The sequence below is a fragment of the Nylanderia fulva genome, unplaced genomic scaffold (genome assembly GCF_048542155.1).
Source record: "Nylanderia fulva isolate GAGA-0341 unplaced genomic scaffold, ASM4854215v1 Scaffold13, whole genome shotgun sequence".
NCBI lineage: Eukaryota > Metazoa > Arthropoda > Insecta > Hymenoptera > Formicidae > Nylanderia > Nylanderia fulva.
In genome coordinates this window covers 2896246-2916193 of record NW_028189518.1, presented here as the reverse complement: position 1 = coordinate 2916193, position 19948 = coordinate 2896246, and the positions used below count along the sequence as shown (strand labels likewise).

General features: G+C 37.6%; 1 long non-coding RNA gene across 1 annotated transcript in view; it reads left to right on the top strand.

The window, feature by feature from the left end:
• The window catches only part of LOC114932408 (uncharacterized), a 123421-nt gene that overhangs the window by 1687 nt on the left and 101786 nt on the right, over nucleotides 1-19948 (top strand). The window contains exons 2-4 of the long non-coding RNA XR_003819889.2: nucleotides 96-207; nucleotides 18786-19020; nucleotides 19506-19551. This is a non-coding gene — a long non-coding RNA (uncharacterized LOC114932408). The remainder of the gene's footprint in view (nucleotides 1-95; nucleotides 208-18785; nucleotides 19021-19505; nucleotides 19552-19948) is intronic.

Below are 19948 nucleotides of genomic sequence, written 5' to 3'. Positions count from 1 at the left end.
AAAATTATCAAATGATTTATAATACACCATTTTCTCGTATATTTTCGTAATTATTTTAAATTTTACAAAATGACCCAAGTATTTTATTATTACAGATTTCATGCCTACAACTTCGACTAGATTTGGATACGCAGTTTTCAACAATTATGGTGCATTCACGATTGTGACAGAGATATTTATGCACAGGAAATTGCAGCTCATATCCAAGTAAGTCTCGACAAAACTGTCCCGCCTATTTATTCAGGCAAAATCTTTTCCACGAGAATTTTGATTTATGCTAATTGCATACTTATTATAGAAACAACTTGCATAAGACATTGGTATGATTAGACAGGTAAACCAAGTATCTCGATGCAAATAGTTTAGACTAAATTTCTATTAAATTCATTTCTCGAATTATTAACGAGAATCTCTCTTCGATTCTGAAAATTTAAAGCCGAGGACATTAAAAATAATATCTGATTAATAAAGTCAATATCTTACATTTTATTTTTATTTGATAGTTATACAACTATGACAACAACTAGACACAAATATAGAATGAAATAAATAAAATGTGTATCACATATAGTGATAAAATATACTTGTTTTCAAGATACCAATGTTATATCTAATATTTGTCGAGAAATTTTTATATCTACAAATATGCTATTAAAGCAATTTATCGATGATAAATCGAAGGAGCGTTTTATTCGTCATTTCTTGATTCACTCTTGCGGACTTGTGTTATCGCAAGTGTCAGCGGAAAGAATTGCACAAACAACGTTCTGATTTAACATGTAAATGTTACGAATTATCGAACATTCGACTTATCTATAAAAGAGAGCAATATTAACAGTAAAGATTTTTTTAATTATTATTTTGTGCTGAATAACATATTTGTAATCGCATATAAAGTGTATGTGGCAGCGAGTTTTCTTTTCAATAACTGATATTTTGTCCAACGTATTGATATTTTTATTTTAATCAAAAAATTATATGCTGGATAACAGCATAAGGTTCCACAAATTCTGCTCTTCCCAAGTTATTTTCTAAATGAAATTATTATATATGTACACTGAAAAAAATATTTATGTAAAATTACATGATTATGCTAGATTTTTTTCCGATCCAGCATAATCATACAATATTGCTACTTATATAGAAGATTACAGATTATATGTAATTTTATATGAAATATATTCTTAAATATTTTCAAGATTAAAAATATTTCACTAAACATGGAATTACACATAGGAAATGCTAGTAATGTACATAAGTGCTAGAAAATGTTATAAAAAAAATTAGATAAATACTTATAAAATAAAGTCCTAATAAAGTAAAAGTAGTAAATTTAAAATTACATATGATTTTTGTATAAAAATAGTAATTTTATCTATATTTTACATGTATTTTTTACACATTAATATGTATTTTAAGCAAATAATTTTTCAATTCTGAACAAATAATTTCCATGTAAAAATACATGGATTTTTGTCAGTGTAGATTGTGTAATATTAATAACAAGAATGCAACTGAAGAAAAAGCTGATATTTATAAAAGATATATATGTTTTTTTATTCTAATCAAAAATTAATTACCTTTAGAGATAAATAATTTTTTTTTTATTATATTTGATATCATCATATCTTATTATATAATAGCGCGAGATAATATTTAATAAAATTTGTAAACAAAAATAATTTATACACGCAAAATATATTTTATCGCATTATTATATATGTGGTTATTTAAAATTTTATAAAATTTCGAAACTTAAAGTTTATTTTACACATCTGCTTTATTTACGTTTGTGACTTATCAATTACATATATATATGTATATGTTTCACACACAATTACATATAAATCGTGCAAAGTTTGTTCAAATACAACGCTAAATAGTATTCTTTATAGCATTCCCACATAGTTCAGTCATATGGAATAAATCGTAAAAAGAGAGTTGATTCTATTTGCCCGAATATAGCCTCGCGTGTTTTGGACCGAACTACGCATCGAATCGGCTTCACAACGGTAAAGCGAAACGAGATACGTATTAGATTACGTTGCATAATTTTATCGGCGATCGTAAAGCTGTTAGGAAACTTGATACCGCCCAATTCACATGCGACATGAATCCATAAATTGCGGATGTTGATAAAAATAGCGCATAAAAATTGCCGATACTAAAATCATAAAACGGTGAAAATTTATGCTGCCCTAACATCGCGATCATTTTCCAAAATATTTGCGCGATTATAAATTGAATCAATCTGTCAAAATCGTCTTTGTGATGTCACTTTTTCAGCGACTATAATAATAATTGAATTGTTTATTCAAAATTACTATTTATTCTATATTATTATCATCTAAAGTTATAGTTATATTTATTTGAAATTCGTTTCCAATAGAGAGATTAGTACGAAATAATGCGTCAAATTTTATCACGATTTATCCAGACGGAACCCTATCAAATTTACGTTTGACAAATCTATTCGACACATTGCGAAGATATTTTTCAAGGGCGCAGACAAACAATCGGATTCGTGAACGGCAGATGAATATGTCGAATCACGACGAGAATATTCCGTTCACGCGTGAATTTTCCTGCAATAAATATCCCGGTATAACGATAAATAACAAAAGCCGGGAATAAACTATATATCACACTCGAGCACATTGTACGTGACGTCAGAGAGACGAATTTGATTCGCCGGCACGGTGGAGACTCGCCATTTGTATCGGCTCGTGTAAATATTGTACAAGAGCTGAGTGAGTCCCGGCGCGGCGGAAATCCAGGTCAGTTGGTTCCCGAATTTCGCCCGGTCGATGGTTAGACGCGAGGGAACCAACCGTTTCACCGCTGCCTACGGGGTACCCGAGAAAGGATAATCCAGCGTTCTCTCGAGAGGGCTCCCCGTGAAAAAGCTGTTTTGATCGGTTCAGGTTTCTAGGATGGTGACCGTGAATGAAGGCTTTAAGCCGGTACATACGAACGCTATACATCATAGGGAAGAGCGGAACCAGAGAGGGAGGCGGACGAGTTTGCGTATATATATAAAGACGAGTTCGGATATATATATAAGGAACCAGATGTCACGCTGAAAAGAACACGCGTATCCCTCCCATTCGCGCATTAAGAAGTACCCGGAGTGCGCTATTAAAAATCCGCCCTTCTTCGAGGGTGAGTCGGAAGAAGTAGGACGGTATAGGAAAACCGTGACAATTTCGCCGGCTTTCTCCTTTCTCCTACTCGTGACGATAAAAAAAATATTCGCGTTTGTGCATGATACAACAAAAATACTGCGTGCATGTCGATTTGAATACTCCTCTCTGTCGACTTTGTCGCAGTTGCAAATTCGAGCGATAAAATTGTAATGTTTGAACCTCGCTCGAAAGTTGCTAGTCATAGACGACGCATAGGTAGAGGAAGACGTGCAGATATACGATAATGCATGTTAAATGTCACGTCGGTCGCGAGTGTACACATAAATTAGGGAAGCGCGTTAACTACTCGCGGTAGCGAAAGTCGCGAGCGATGCTCACAAATTCTCAACAATATAAAATCAAATACATAGAGAGAAAACAAAGGGCACGAGGCTCTTCCATTATCGAATTATAACATTGCATTAACATCTATTCTCATCGCAGAAATGCAATAAAGTGCGTAATCCAAGTCGTCATTGTTATACACTAACTGTACCGTATGCATATTCATTTTTTATCCTTCCACCTTTTCCCCCTCGTACACGCGTGTCCTGGAGGACGAGGATGGATTTTCCTGGGAGCCTCGCTTGCAGCTACGCGATGGAACGAACCGCGTTGGGGGGTTAGCTGGCTCTGGGGTGGAGAGGATGGAGGAAAAGCAACGAGGGGAGAGTGGCGCCCAGTTAGAGCTTGGAGTTTGAAGGTTAGGGGCACCGGGTTGATCGGGTTGGGGTGCCGGCGAAGAGAGAGAGAGAGAGAGATGGAGAACGAGAGAAGAAGAAGAGCGGGGGTGTAGGTCTAGGTTCAGGGGCGGCATTGCCCCGGGTGGGCGTGCACTTTCGGTTTCACTTTCGGTTGCGCATGCTCGTTGATCTCGCAGGCCACCGGGATGCCTACTGCAGGGGTCGTATGCGTCTCTCTCCTCCTCCCTCTTTTCCCCTCTCGCGAAGCTTTTACCCCGTGTAAAACCCACCACCATACTACCCCCGTTTCCACTGCCAGCAGCGGCGGCTTCACCACCACCATCACCACCCCCCGTCGACCATCACCATTACCACCGTTACCGGGCCACCATCGTGTTCTACCCCATGCCCGCGCCCGTGTCCCGGCTACGTCGGGATTGGAAATTACAGGGCGCGTCGTCACTCGCCGGAGAGAGAGAGAATGCGACGCGCTCTGCTCTCCTTCCCGGATTTCAACCCTAAAACCATCCACGCGAACGTTCTACTTTCCGCGTTCGACATGAACGGGCCCCTTGAAAGCCGCTCGCCGAGCTGTCCCGCCCTCCCATGGTCGGATTCATTCGCTCCTCTACGATCGATACCGCTATCTACCTAAATAAGGCATCATAATCATCCTCGTGTTGTAACTGCGATGCGTCATGACGTATCGAATGGCCCACTGACAACGAATGGTCTTTAAACATGTCGGCTGCTAGCCGCCATGCTCTTCGAAAAATAGACGCTAACATCGCTCGACCATCTTTAAAGATCTTTAACTCGTGAAATAGTCTACGTGTTTTCATCAAAAATAATGGTATGAATATTAAATCAATTTTCAATCGCACTAGGAATTCTTGTAATAGAATGCGACATTTTGAAAATTCATGGGTTTCAATGTTGATTTTTAATACTTGCAATAAGTTGCGACAGGAAATAAGCGAAGTCGATGATAATGGACTACGCGAAGTACACAATGTTGCTACTTCCTTCGAACAAGAAAAACGACTTAGCCAATGTATTTTTATACTTCTATCATTCCTCTTAAAACGCGCTCAAAGTTGTATTCCATGTGTGTCATATAAATAAAAATCATCAAACAAATTGTGAAAAAATTTGCTTCCATAAAGCAATCGAAGTTAAGCGAAATATGTAAAAATTGTCATATATATCTTAGTACAAAAAGCTTTATAATTATCCTTTAATAAAATTGCGTTACAGGGATAAATTGTATAAAAAATTTATCTGGATTAAATATTATTATCTCTCTTGAGAAAAATTATTTGTTTACAAAGATAAGTCTTTCATCAACAGTCTAAAAATGTAATATATCTAAACGATTCTTGTGTACGCACAACCTTATAAATGAATTAAAAATATCACAAAGAGAGAGAGTATGAAAATACATTGAAATATAAATAAAAGCGAAACAATATAATTCTCTTATCTCTAAGTCAAGATTAATTAAAATGTGTGTCTCTTAATCGAAAAGATAGACGTACATACGATAGAAAGATAGAGATCATAATGTTTACCGTAGATATATCATCGCGCTTTGCAAACTCGATAATCTGTCGATTGAGTGGTTTACAAGTAACACGTCGCGACGCAAAAATAGAATTTTCTTACGCGTCTATAGGAAGCCGAGTGCGTCGACTTGTTCGCGGTAAAGTTGGTTTACGGCCGTCGCTCGCTGGCAGAGCTATTCATAGCATACCGACATGCAATTGCATAAAGCCAGTGGATACGTTGACCCTAAGTGTTACGTAACTCGCGTCTAGTGCCAGCTATCAGCGAAACGATAACGCCGCGGCTCCGATAGTCGGTCTACCGCTCTGTATATCTATGAGAAACATTTGCGCACAGATCGTCATATTATTCGCAATCACATCCCCCTCCTGTGCCTTATCTTCACCAACTACGTCCACCGACTTTCGAAATAGACATTTGGCTTACGTGGAAGTTAATACCGCGAATAGACCTCTCTATATGTCCCGTAGACTCGATATTTCGCGCATTATACGTGGGAGAACGGTGCAGTTTGTGGGAAACTGACGATATCAGTAATACCGATTTTTGCAACAAGAATTGTTCCAGTCTCTCTCTCTCTCTCTCTCTCTCTCTCTCTCTCTCTCTTCCCGATGAAATTTAAAATAAAGAATTATAGACAAGAGATGATAAATGACGGTCTGATAAGGAATCATGTGTTGAATCAAGTTTAGCATATAGGTTTATTATCTTTGATATCTCTATCGTATAACTTTTACAATCTATAGTGATATCAAATAATCTTTCAAATATAAGTAACGTCAATATTATTGCGATGTCGAACATAACATTATTTTCACGGATAGAAAAAATTTTGAAATTACATTATCTTTTAACATTTACTCTCTCCTGCATTATAATCTCGAAATGATTCGATAGATGATAAGAAATAATTTCTCCGCTAAAAAATTATATATCAAATTGTTATATTGATCGCACACTAGAGAAATGACAGTACACAGAGCAAATTTTCTCTTATAGAATTTACCCTGAAAATCATCGTAATCATGGGACAATATATGAAAGAATTACTGAAAGAATTTTATAAAAGTTTCTCTGATTAATATTTAACATTTTTTATTGTGGTAAATATTAATTAGAGAAATTAGATTAGAGACATGCTGTATCACGATCATCAGCATAATGTTCAGGATAAATTCACTTTTGCACTATATGTATACCTATATATATAACTTTATGCCATATAAATTATTCCTGTTTATGTCAATATTGATCTAGCAAAAAGTGGTAGGTACACGACGGATTCAAAGTTTATATCAATGTATCGCAAGCGCGAGCATATTCGTGATAATTTCTCGTTCATACCGTCGTCGTCCCAAGATACTTGGCGTGCCGTACGGTAACGAGCAAACGCTATCGCGGGTTCAAGTTGCGGGATAATCTGGTTTGCGCTTGATAGCGTGTTACGTGAAGTTAGACGGATGATGCTTGGCGCACGTCGACGCGAGCGGAGTTTCTAACAAAGCCCTCGCCGTCGATTCGACGCCTCCGGCATTCCTCGTCGACGAGAAGCGAAACTGGGTTACCGCGGCAGCGGTTCCTAGCCTTGTACGAAATAAGCCGAGAGATCCGCGCGCGACAAAGATGCCACGCCGACGAAGGGATTTATTGTCGTCAACATTCGGAAGCTGCACGGAATAAGAGATACGTGTCCAATCTGGAGCCTTTTGTGTCGCGCATCTGCGAGATCGCGCGGTGTCTCTCTGTTGTCGCGCGTTCTTTCAATTCACGCGTCGATAAACTACGAAGGGTAAACGCGAATCAATAGGCACTTCAATAGGCTGAAGCTAAATCCTTCAACTGTCTGACGTAAGGATTATCAGCTGTGACAATTTCGCCGAGTACAATGCTTTCCGTGTCACGTCAGGGACCGTCTGACGTTTGTCTCGTGAAATGGTAGCAAGTGCGAAAACATGCACCGGTCGCATCACATCTTCCAATAATTCACGCTGTCATGAGAATATACAATACGACAGGGAGATACATGTTTAGTATTCTAAATATTTTAACAAACTATCAAAATTGATACTAGATATAACGCGGTGAAATATTTCTTGTCCATCGATTTCGCTGTTCTGAATAAAAGAATAATTCTAAATTTTTTATCGTTCAACGATCCCTATAATATATTTTATTTCAATAACGGACTGACATTACCCCATATAAGTGTCTAAATGATCCAGTTAGTTTTTTAACGCTTTAACTATTCATTGATCGTATAACTACTAGTCTTTGTTCCGGCTTGAACTTTTTTTGATATTTTATAATGAATCCTTGATTTATAATGAATCTTCATATAATATGCAACACACACTCCATAATTGCGTTTTACGCGCGTTAAATGCGCAACATGATTCACGCTCGCGACTAGCATGAAGAAAAGTGATGGTGCGCGCTTTAATTACAAAGCGAACGGATTTATGTACGCTAACGTTCGCGTATCCCGCCGTGACGCGGATTTAATTACAGCCGCGGCTCCCGCGGCGCGCGCACACCATTAATTAAGAAATTCGGTTACCACCCGATTTAATCGCAACTGAGCTCGTTTTGCTAGAATGTTCCAGAATTCTGACGCTCGTTACGTGTCGTCGCTGTAACGATGCGAAACGACCCGCAGTCGCGTAATGATACGTTACGCCGATAACGTTACGTCAAAATGTTTATTCGCGAATGTGATGCTCGATAATTAATCGGCCGAAAATTTTCCTCGACGTCGGAATTAATCACACCAAAATTCTGTCAAAAATTCTACCGCGTGTTTTACTCCTGAAACCAGTATAAAATCCGTATAAGTCAAATAAGAAAATAAAGTTTTCATGCGCGCTGTAAGAGTTCCCATCTTCGTCGGCTAAGTCGTAAAGAATCCTTATTCCGATCAGCACTATCAAAAATCTAGATGGCGATATATTATTGCTCCTCCATCTGCTCTCTTCCATGCAGACGTGCATATCAGCGTACGAAGTCAAAGTTGAAACGGTTTCCATGCTCTACTCGTATCGCACATTTCATTGCTCACATTCATCTTAGCCGCGGTATAAACCAGTCGCGTATCCAGGATTTTTCAAAGAAAGATACATATACTGAGTCGCGGCGCGTGACCGCGCAAGAGAAAAAGATACATGTTAGTCGTGTTTTTTTTGCCTCTGCACAACCGGATACATATATAAAGAGTGGAAGATAAAAAATGGACCTAAGATGAGTCGAATGAAACAAACGCGGTCTTTTTATTCCGAATCCCTTCGTTCTCTCTGTGTGGCGTATCTCGTAATATTAATCTTCACGCAAGATACTCATGTAAGATAAGTGACAGGTGACAGCTCTCAATTATATACGATGTCATTTGAATTGTGTGTCATTGAAAAATATTTTTTAATCATATATTTCTATTTAATATATCAGACGTACAAGTTGGAAACGCGCTACTATATGTTTCTTAATCCGCGTCCAACATCCATCGTCTCGATAAAGACCTCTCTTAGGTCGGAGCTTACAATTATCGTCGGCGCAGGCGTATCGAGCCGTGCAAAATTCGCGAAAACGTGATCTGGGATCTTATCTGCGGACAGCAATGATTTACGATATATACGTCCGAATATATATATCTTTGGCGATAAACAGCCGGAGCTTCGGAACTTCACGAGAAAGAGAGAGAGCCGTAAGTGTCGGTCGATCGCCGATAACGGCGGTCATCAAAGAGCTCTCCTAAGATCTCTCGCAGGGGTCAGAGGGCGGGATACAACGACGTTTTACAGCACATTATGGATAGAACGATTCGAAGGGAGGATGATTAAGGGAGAGGGAAGGGGGATTAAATCTTCGCTCGATTATGCCGTATCCGGCGTGGCGGCGGAAACGAGAGGAAAGACGTCCCTCTTACGCGAGATTGGATTTGCCGAGATCTCATTTATCGTATTAGCCGGTGCCGGGGAATTCCACGAACGGCTCTCGTACATCCAGAAAATCGTCTCAATGACTCGTAATTAGGGAATTCGATTCCACGAATGGTTTTTAGCCTCGCCTCACCCGACGAAGCTAAACCACTCGACGTCCTTCGTCGCGCACATCGCGTATTTATTCCCTCGGACATTCGAATACGGCGTAGTTGACGAGACTTAAAAATATTTGTTCCTCACGCACGCGTAGCTTATTCGCTTTTACGGATTTAAGCACGTTCGTATGCCGAGCGAACACAAATATCGACGAGCACGTGAGTCACGGGAATACATTGGTTTTATGTACGAGATTATTATTCTCTGGAACAGAAGAACATAATCGCGCTGATTCGTAAATATCAATGATTTTAATTAATTATAACAGAGTTACATTTAACCTCCATTCTCTTATTAAGGCAATTAATATCACTCCTCTTGTTTAATTTTCCAGATATATTCGTGCTTAAGATTGATTGCCCTTTATATCATATTCTTTTATTGTACGTTGATAACGTTAAGTCATATAACGTGTATACTCTTTTAATTCCTTTACTCATTCTTCATTATACCGTGGCGCTTTCATCCTTTTCATTCCTCGTATACATTATTAGTGGATCGTTTCTTCGCTCGTAATCTCACCGTTTTATCGCAATGCGAGAAAAAATGAAGTAGAAACCCTTTAACAGGCGTGGACCGCATCGAAAGGGAATCGCTTTTCTCCCATACACCGACTTTTATGATTAGATATCGACGAACGCGCTCAACGACTCGCTCCTAACCACCAGTGGCGATTAGATAGGACAGCAATTGCGGAACAATGACCGCCGGTCGGCCGTTAGCACCGTTGCATTGCATTGCGTTGCATTGCCACCGAGAGATCGTTGCAAATTGTCTCCGCGAATCGATACGCCGCGTTCCCCACACGTCGATAATTCCCCGATAATGAAATACATACTTCCATACTCCCCCATATCGGATACAATCACGTGTATGTTTTTCTCTTATTACATCGCATTTCAATTCGCCTCGAAGCAATATCGCGAATTTGCTGCTATCAAATTTGCTCGCAATATCATTTAAAAATGTATGAAAAATGATATACGGGGTGTCCCAGAACTGGCGGAAAAGTTTTTAATGGCAGATTCCTGGTATCATTTGGAGACGATTTTTCCTTAGTAAAAATGTTGAGGGAGGCCATCATTTTTATAGCATGTTCCCAATTTTTGTTATTATGTATCTTTATAACTAAGCCTTATATTAAAATTCTTTTAAAGCAAACTCTATCTAATGTTAACTGAAGAATGTAGTTTTGTTAATATTTTATTTCCACAAGGCTTAGTTTCCAAAAAAATCTTTATTTTCAACTGCTTATAATTCGAAAATGATTGGTGTCTCGACACAATTTCGCTGAGGAAAAATCGTCTTTGAATGATACCAGGAATCTGCCATTAAAAACTTTTCCGCCAGTTCTGGGACACCCTGTACAAATATTTTTTACATTTTTGTCACGAGAAATTCAATTTTTTTTCTTTGAGAAACGTTAATCCGAGGGACTAAAAAAAATAGTAGAGATTTCTTCTTGAGAGGAGAAACGATTTGCCTTCTTACTTTCATTCCTCAATTCAGAATTGACCCCTTTCTTTTAATGAAAAGCGTCTAATCTGCATATCGAATTAAGGAATCTGAAAGCCGTCGCGCTCTAATGATGGATGATGAATGATACATTGCGACGCACAACAGCCTCGTAAAATATTTTCTATTGCACAGAGGTACGCAAACGCGTCTGCCACGATGTTTTATAAGCGAATGAGTTTTGCTCGTAAACGGGTATGTACTCGCTTCCAGTGCGTGTATTGGTGTACACTATACACATACACACACGCACACATAATATCCAATATCGACCAGCGTTGGCGGTGGCTGGTAATAGATTGAAAAGTGAAGCAGACAGTTACGGTCGAATGGCGCGTAACAGTCGTTGCATTAATGACCGACTGGAGAGAAAGAGTGAAAAAAAGAGAGAAAGAGAGAGAGAGAGAGAGAGAGAGAGAGAGGAAATAATCGAGCTTGCGAGCAATAATCAGTATTACACGACGGATGGATAATCGAATAGATTCCATCAAACGGAAGAATGTATTTTTCGCATTGTTTACTTCCAAACAAAGCTTGGGGGGAATCCATTACGGATATTAAATTGAAATTGCCTAAATCCAAACTTTCGTACAATATGTATAATAAATTGCAAATATGAGAACAAAAATAGGAATTAAATTACTTTTTAAAATTGGTAAAATTCAACATATATCTATATGCTTGTTTATTTAATGTTTCATTTATAAAAAAAATGCAAAAACAGAAAAAAATAATATTACATGCATCAATTAGTTCACTTTAATGAATACATACATATAATTATATATATAATAGTAATTAATATCGTAATAATAATAATATAGAAAATATATCAACAAATTCAAATCTCTTTTGCATTGTCGCAGTATCTGAAATATATCTTTTATAATTTTAATACATCGAATTATTATAATTATTATTGTATATAATATATACAAATACAACGAATATATTTATTTAAAAACTATCAATTAATTTCATTAATGTGCAAAATGATTTAATTTGGAATTCATGTGTACGTTCTATCGGTTCAACAAATTCAATTAATCTGTCGAGATATCTCATTTCACGAATTAATATAAATTGTTCATGTATTCACAACCGCGAAGGCTGTAGTACCTACTGTTTATTTCTGGATACAATCGAACGGAGAGAGAGAGCGCTTTAAAGAAGCGATTCAATTTAATCAAATAATCCAAATTTATTGAAATTTCGACCTAACTGGCCAGTACAATTTAATTAGAAACACTACGTTTCGACCCTTAGATACGGGTCCTTTTCAAGTGTAACTTTCAAGATGTTGATTCGACAAGTAAATCAATTTAAGTCAAACGTTAAAAACACACGAAACGTAGTGTTTCTAATTAAATTGTACTGGCCAGTTAGGTCGAAATTTCAATAAATTTGTATATGGTTTTACTCATCACTGGCGACTTCATTAATTTTATCGTTATTTAATCAAATAATCCAGCACACGTGCGGATGAAGGTTAACGGGAGAATTGTTCGCCGGCACGGGTACGATCGTCTCGAGAATCTATTATATCGAAATAGCATCTCTCCAGACAGTCGACCACGGGGCGACGTTGCTCGCGTTCCTCGCGATGGCACATAATTCCACGTCACGGATGTACTCGCGATCGATCCGCGGTCAACCCTTATATCTACAGCCCCCAGTCCTCGTGGCGGAAATCGGGAACGTCCCGTGCCGTCATGAAATGGTAAGTGGACGTCACACCACGTCGTATTCTCGAACATTGAATTAGTGAAAAGGAGATTCCTGGGAACGCACGAACGACGTATCTATCTATACAACAATCTCGCGGTGTGTCTGACTGATTTCGTGCCGTGATTCGTGAAAATGTTCCTGGGAAGATAGGGGGAAGGAAATATCGATGAAGCCGGCAATTTCTCCTTCTAGGAAGAGAGGGAACAGCTGATCGATCCTTTCCGTAGGCGGTCTTTTTTTGCGCGCGCGAATTTATTATGACTTACGTGGTGTCACGTTTCCTTTCGGTTAGGCAGATCGATGGCCATAATTCTCGATGGATCGATATATGTATAACTGTATAAGACGGACGCGTGTACGAATGCAAACGATAATGCGAGTGTTACCACAGCTCGGTTTTTTGTTAGCGAAGACGACGACGACGTAAATTATAGCGTTAGAGCATATCATATTTTCGCTTTATGGCAAACGGCTGGCGGAAGAATACGTCGATTTTGACCGCAAAATCGACCGCAAATAGCGCGCTCGATCGAAGTGTAACACGAAATTTACACAGCTGGCTAAATGAGTTTCTAGATCGACTTTATTTAAACATTAGAACACTCGCGAGTCGATCGTTCATTTTTTAAATAACTCATAAATCCTACATTCTTTCTTCAATTTTAATTTAATTAATGAACAATTGGCCAACAAAAAAATAATTTTTCTTACAATAAGGTATTGTGACTTGTATATAATCGTAAATAATTTACATGCGGTGCTTCAGACCGCAATATCTTTTGCGTATATTTCGCTGAGCAAACATTTCTTTGAGACCTCCTTGAGGATGTGAAATGGTCTCTCTCTCTCTCTCTCTTATGTAGTTAAACAGTTGTAAAATTCCGGGGCAAAGAATAGCGAAGTGATATATATCTCGTGCGAAAATCGTCAAGCTGCTCTCGCATCCCTCTTTCCTCCCCCTTTTCTCTCTTTCTCCTCAGACCCTCGGGCTCGTTAAATCACGCACCGGCCGATTTTTCAATCGCGCGTGTCACCACCTCGGTCTCACGTAGATAAAGAAACCGTGTCGTTTTACGAGCTCGTAAAACGCCTGCCACATCGATGAGAGGGTTGGTCGCAGTCGTTGTCGGGGGTGCGAGCTGCAATAGCGGCTGTTCTCTCTCGCGGGAGAAAAAACTCTCGCGCGTCTTTCTTGGCCGGTTCGATGGACTCGCGCTTAACATCGGCCAGTCTCAATCAGGCTGGGCCCCCGAGAGGTTTGTTTTGGATTTAAAACTAGGCCGACGGGTCGACGGCCTTTCCGACGAATTCTCTCTCTCTTTCTCCTTCTCGACTGCCTTTTCTCCCTCCTGCCTCTTGTAGCTCTTCGGTTACGCGAACCCATATCGGTTAACTTACGCTACGCGAGCGAGATCGGCTCGCGTTGCGTGACCCACACAATCGCACGTGAGAGAACGCACGCTTTTGTGGCACGCAGGGACGTCGGTAGTTTTCGAGGACAAAGGCGGTGTTTTGGTATTTCGGTACGTTTGATGTTTCTCTCAGAGTTGTGGCTTGTTTTCGCCACGGGCGATGAATGAACCTACTTCCTTTACGGGGAATTGATTTCGGAAAGAGAGACTACATTTATATATATGTATTTATTAATGGATATTACTTGCCCACGTTTGATGTCTTTTTTTTCTTCTCTCGTTTTTTTCTCTGTGTTGTAAGATATGAATAATAAAAATGATCGTAAGCATTAATTATTTTATGCTAAAATGACATTTAGGATATTTTGAATAGATGAAAGAAATATGTGTCTGTCATTAAAAAATTGAAATGATATACAATATATATGTAAAGAATGCATAACAAAGATATAATAATTAAATATTAATACTTTCATTTGCAATCTGTTATTTATACAAAATGTGTAGACTAAATTTATATATATAGGTATATATTATTAATGGATATTACTTGCCTACGTTTAATGTCTTTTTCTCTCCTCTCGTTTTTCTCTGTTGTAAGAGATATGAATAATAAAAATGATCATAAGCATTATTTTATGCTAAAATAATATTTAGGATATTTTAAATAGATGAAAGAAATATGTCTGCCATTAAAAAAATGGAAATAATATATGTAAAAAATGCATAACAAAAATATAATAATTAAATATTAATACTTTAATTTGCAATCTGTTATTTGTAAAAAACGTATTGTTCTCGTAATCCGTTTTCTGAACACGCTTTTCATAACAGCGTAAATATAAGAGACGAGAAGCAAAATAGCTCGCTCGTTCCGACTTAACGGAGTATTATTCATTAAGAACCAAAGTTTCGGGGCACGAAAAAACTCTGATCCCTCGGCTCCACCCGTCTTTTGTTGGCGTAACGCGTATTGCCGATTGAACGAAACAATTTGAGTCGCTTCGACAACCCCGTGTGTGCCACGTCTTTGTTGTATCAACAGAACTCTGTTTCCCCTGAGCCCCTAACATGGAGCAGCCCTGGCATGCGTTTGCGCTATCGCAATATACATATATGTACACACACACACACACACACACCAATACGCATTGGCACGCCATCGCTTGAAGCTGACATTTATAAACACTGTGTTGTAGCCGAGGTACACAGAGGCTTTCATTCAACCGGAGCTTGATTACACGAGTTGTGCGAGTTATCGGGGAGAAAAGGGGATTGCGAAATATCTCTCTCTCTCGGACGCGCACGGGTTTCTTTCTCAGGAGAAAGAAGTGCGAGCGCGACAGCTGGACGGAAATTTTGAGAGCTCTAAGAAAAAAGAAACATATACTAATTATACAAACGGACCATATGAATAGAATCGCTTCTTTAACGAGGAGAGTGAATAAATTCAGAATCATCTACACAAGGCTTTATATTGTATACATAAGATATGTAGTCGCACGTTCTTCCTTCGAAAAATGTAGGCAAAGTAATAAAAAAGGTAATTTTCTCTCCGAGAGTGGTGACTCTTAATTCAAATAAGGTGGTCTTAAAGTTGGCTAGGCGTTGAATATATTCTCGGAATAGATTTTTTTTCTCGAATTACAAGTATGGGCAGTCGATCGTCAAAAGGCGCGAGCGAAAGTATCCGGTTTTGTAAAACAGATAGAGATCTCGACCGACATTCTTGCCGAAGGAGCAAATACCGGCGGAAATCTATTCTCTGTTGAATTTAGAGGCGCATGCGAGTATAATTTTACCGATTACGTGAGCCTGCTTGCGTACCGATAGGTCGCTGTTTACAGCCTTTTTCATGGTCGACGTAATCGAGCTCTCTTTCCGCGCAAGACAAATTATGACTCGAAGAAAATCAGGCTAAGAAATTGCGTAGGCGTAAGCTTTTATATCATTCTTCGTCTTCGGCTGTGCAAAAAGTGTATCGATATCGACGTTAAAATACCGCTAGATATCGATCTAACTGTAAATTATCCTCGAAACTATAATTACGTATACGAGACCGAGATTAATTAACATATAGGCGCGTTCTCTCTCTCACGGAGAGAAAGACATTGACAATAAACTACATCACGTTGCGCCGATCTTATTGCTGTATGTGCAACTTTTCTCGTTTCAAACTGTGCGCAACACTGCGCCAATATTTATGTAACCACCTTTTATATCTCTGAACTATTTTTATCTTGTTGACATTTATAATGCGCAGCTAAATTCATTGCACGCAAATTCTCCGCGGAAGTTGTGGTCAAAGTAGTGTTGACTCAACAACATAGTGCCAATGCAATGCGCGTGTCCCGCATTTATTTTGATGACGTAGAAAAGTTTCTTCCTTCTGCGAATTAAAAACTTTTTTTTAAATATCTCTCGCAAAATAATCTGCAGTCTGGCGAATATTTTCCGCGCAGCAAGTCGAAGAGTGATAATCTGATGATTAACGAAAATTAGCGGTTCTCTGTCTTTCGTCGAAGAGAAAATATTTCCGCAACGAGAAAGGGAAAAAAGCGGTTTTTCTACGATTCTTCAAATATTTTCCCTCGTCACAGCAAAAGTCTTTTGCACTTAATTATATCGTACGACGATAAAAGCGCGCTAATCGCATTAGCGAGTACGAAGTGCAGCGAACGCCGCGCTTGAAATTCTGCCTTGAATAAATGTCTCCCTTGGTGGATGAAGGCACACATCTCCACGCGCGCGAAACCGATGTTAACGCAGCTCGAGAGCATCGGGGGCCCGTCTTATGTAGGTCCCATCGTCGCGGTCCCTCTTTTTCTCAGTAGTGACGTCATTGAGGTCGGAATGCAAATAACGGTCGGACCACCTACCAGGTTCCCCTCTTAAATCGTTCTGCATCTCAATGTGTCAAAGGTTGCACACGGTGCGCGTGTACGACGTTTTGCAAACGTGGCTGCAGGAGAAAAAATATTTATCTCTTCGTGTTTCCGTCTTTGTCCTTCGTGCGAAACGTGCCGGATTGATCCATTTCTGTGTAATTGATTCAACGGCATCGTTATGATGGATGATGGCACTTGGTGTAACCGGCAGATGATAGGATCCAGTCGAAGCACCATGAAAACCAGTCATTGGCGTTGAATTGAAGCCAAGGTCTAGCCTCATTACTCAAACTGGATCCGCGAGACGTGCAGCGGGTTGACCATTCGTGTCACTCACGTGTAAAAAAAAATTCAGGCCGTTTGATCTGCACTTACCGTTAGGTAATGTTAAGTCGCTTATCGATGATCTTGTAATAAAGTATATTTGTATTTTTTTCTTTTTTTATTTTTATAACGCGAATCGGTTTCTTCAGGAATCGTATATTCGTCATAAAACAGCTCCAACGAATGGTAGCTAATTTAATGAAAAATCTTTTGTGACATCATATGAAATGTTTTAGTAACCTTTTTGAGCTAATAAATGCTATAATTTTTCCTTATTCTTTTTGCGACATCTGCGTGTCTTGAGATATTTCTGCTGCAAAATCGAATACGGACTCGGAAAAAAAAGTTAGGTCTTGCGTGGTTACTTAAATGTACGATTTACCGATAAATGTTACTGAATTTGTATCGAAATGATTGTGCCGTGCGTACTTTCATCTAAGAGGTAGGAATAAATCCATTCACAAGTTCCAAATTCGGTGCGTCGCAGTAATCTTGTGCAATCACCGACGTCGCCGTTGCCGCGAGTTTCCTTCTATGGATCGCTTTTACATAACCACAATACGTAAACAAGTATCGTGTGTTACGGGAATTTAACGTGGTGAGAGAGAAGGAAAAACAGAAAATATATGCTTCAGTTATGTATACATATATACATATTCACCAATCGCTTTTTTCAGCCTATTATGATCTGAAATATGCCGCACCGGTTGATCCGAATAAAATCAGAGATAATAACACATCAGCGGAGATATAGAAATTATCATTTTATGCGAGAAAAAAATTAATTGTCTTTAACCATTTCGACCAGGCACATTACTACTAATTAATTTCAAGGACTCCTCCTTGCTTAAAAGAGTGTGCTCATCTCTATTTCACAAAATAAGAGAGTCTTTATTGTTTCTAAAATGTCGTCCAGTCGAAGATTATAACGATTTATGCGATTCGTTATAGAGATTTTATGCGAAACTTTCTTATGTGTTCAGTAATAAATGACGGAATTTTTTATAAGAATTATTATATTTAATAGCTTAAAATCAACATATTACTATTTTAATATTTTTAACATATGTATTATTATTTCAAAATTTAATTAACGTTTTAATCAGCTGATTTCTGTCAAAAGCGTTAATTTGCTAATTTAAAAAATTTTAATATGTTCTAAAAATTAAAAAAGTGTATATGTTGTAAATAATATGTTATTATACCTTATATTCGATTAATTTTTTTGACAGAAATCAGCTGATAACTGTCAAAAATATTAATCGAATTTAAAATTTTTTAAAAATATTTTCTAAAAATAACGATATAATAGTTAATAATAATGATCAGATTAGTTAATAGTAATAATAATTAGATTAGTTTATAATAATAATTATTAAATTTGATTTGATTTCAGAGTGCCGAGCGAATAATTTTCGTGTTATTTTCCGTCGAATTAATAATAAAATATGCGTTACATGCAAATAATCTACGTCGGGAGTGCCGTACAAAGTGCCGTGCGATTTGTTGATTTTTATACGTAATCATAATTAAATGTTTTCGCGAGTGAGTGCTACAAAGAAGGATGACCAACAATAAAAGAGGAGGAGGAGGCCCGAGGAGGCATCGGGCAATAGCGGAGCAACCGTGAGGTAAGTAAATTTTAATTATTTAATATTTCGCAATTTTATAAAATTAATTACTTATTTATTTTAATGATCTCTTTTTTGTTATTGTGTAATATAATATGTATTTTATGTTTTTATTTTAAAATATTAAATAAATTATTTACAATAATTAATATCTTTTAAATATAAATAGATACATATTAAATATTTTTTTTAGAATTGCATTGTGTTCAAAATTTTCGAATTATTTTATTATTTACGTACAATTTTTTTTTACTTATATTATTTATATTATAATAATTAATCTTTAAGAAAAATTTGTTCATAAAAAGATTTTTTGTCTAACATTTTCTTTGTAGTATTTATTTTGGTAAATAAAGATTGAATAAAAATAGTTAAGAAATTGAATAAAAAGTTTAATTAATCTTTATAACATAATTATTATTTTTTTAAATTAAGTACATTAGACATGATTTGATTTATAATTTGTTAATATTTGTATTTTGCAGATCAATATGCAGATCAATTACAACTCCGCTGCTGTGCATCGTACCGGTGAGTCACTTTAAAAAAATAAGTAGTTTTGGCAACAAATAATTTATTCAATTTTTTCGATAATTTTATGTGATAATTAAATAAATAATTAAATAGTCTGTCGTTTTTTTTCGAAATATGCGGTTTTTTAAATTGTTGACTAATCGTGTGAGAATAAAATGTAAAAACGTACATTGACGTTCTCGTATGTTTAAAAGAATGATTATGGTTGAGAACTAAAAAAGCGATCCGTTTCCGTGAGAAACATGTCTCCTTTGTGCCATCTGTTCTCGCAGAAGTCGAGCACAATCCTGTGTAAGGCCTGCGTCTGTCTGTCGTCCAGTTCTTGTCACAGATGCCTTGCGTCTGACATATTTATGATAGAGAATGCGACACTACGTGAGAAGATGCAGGCAAC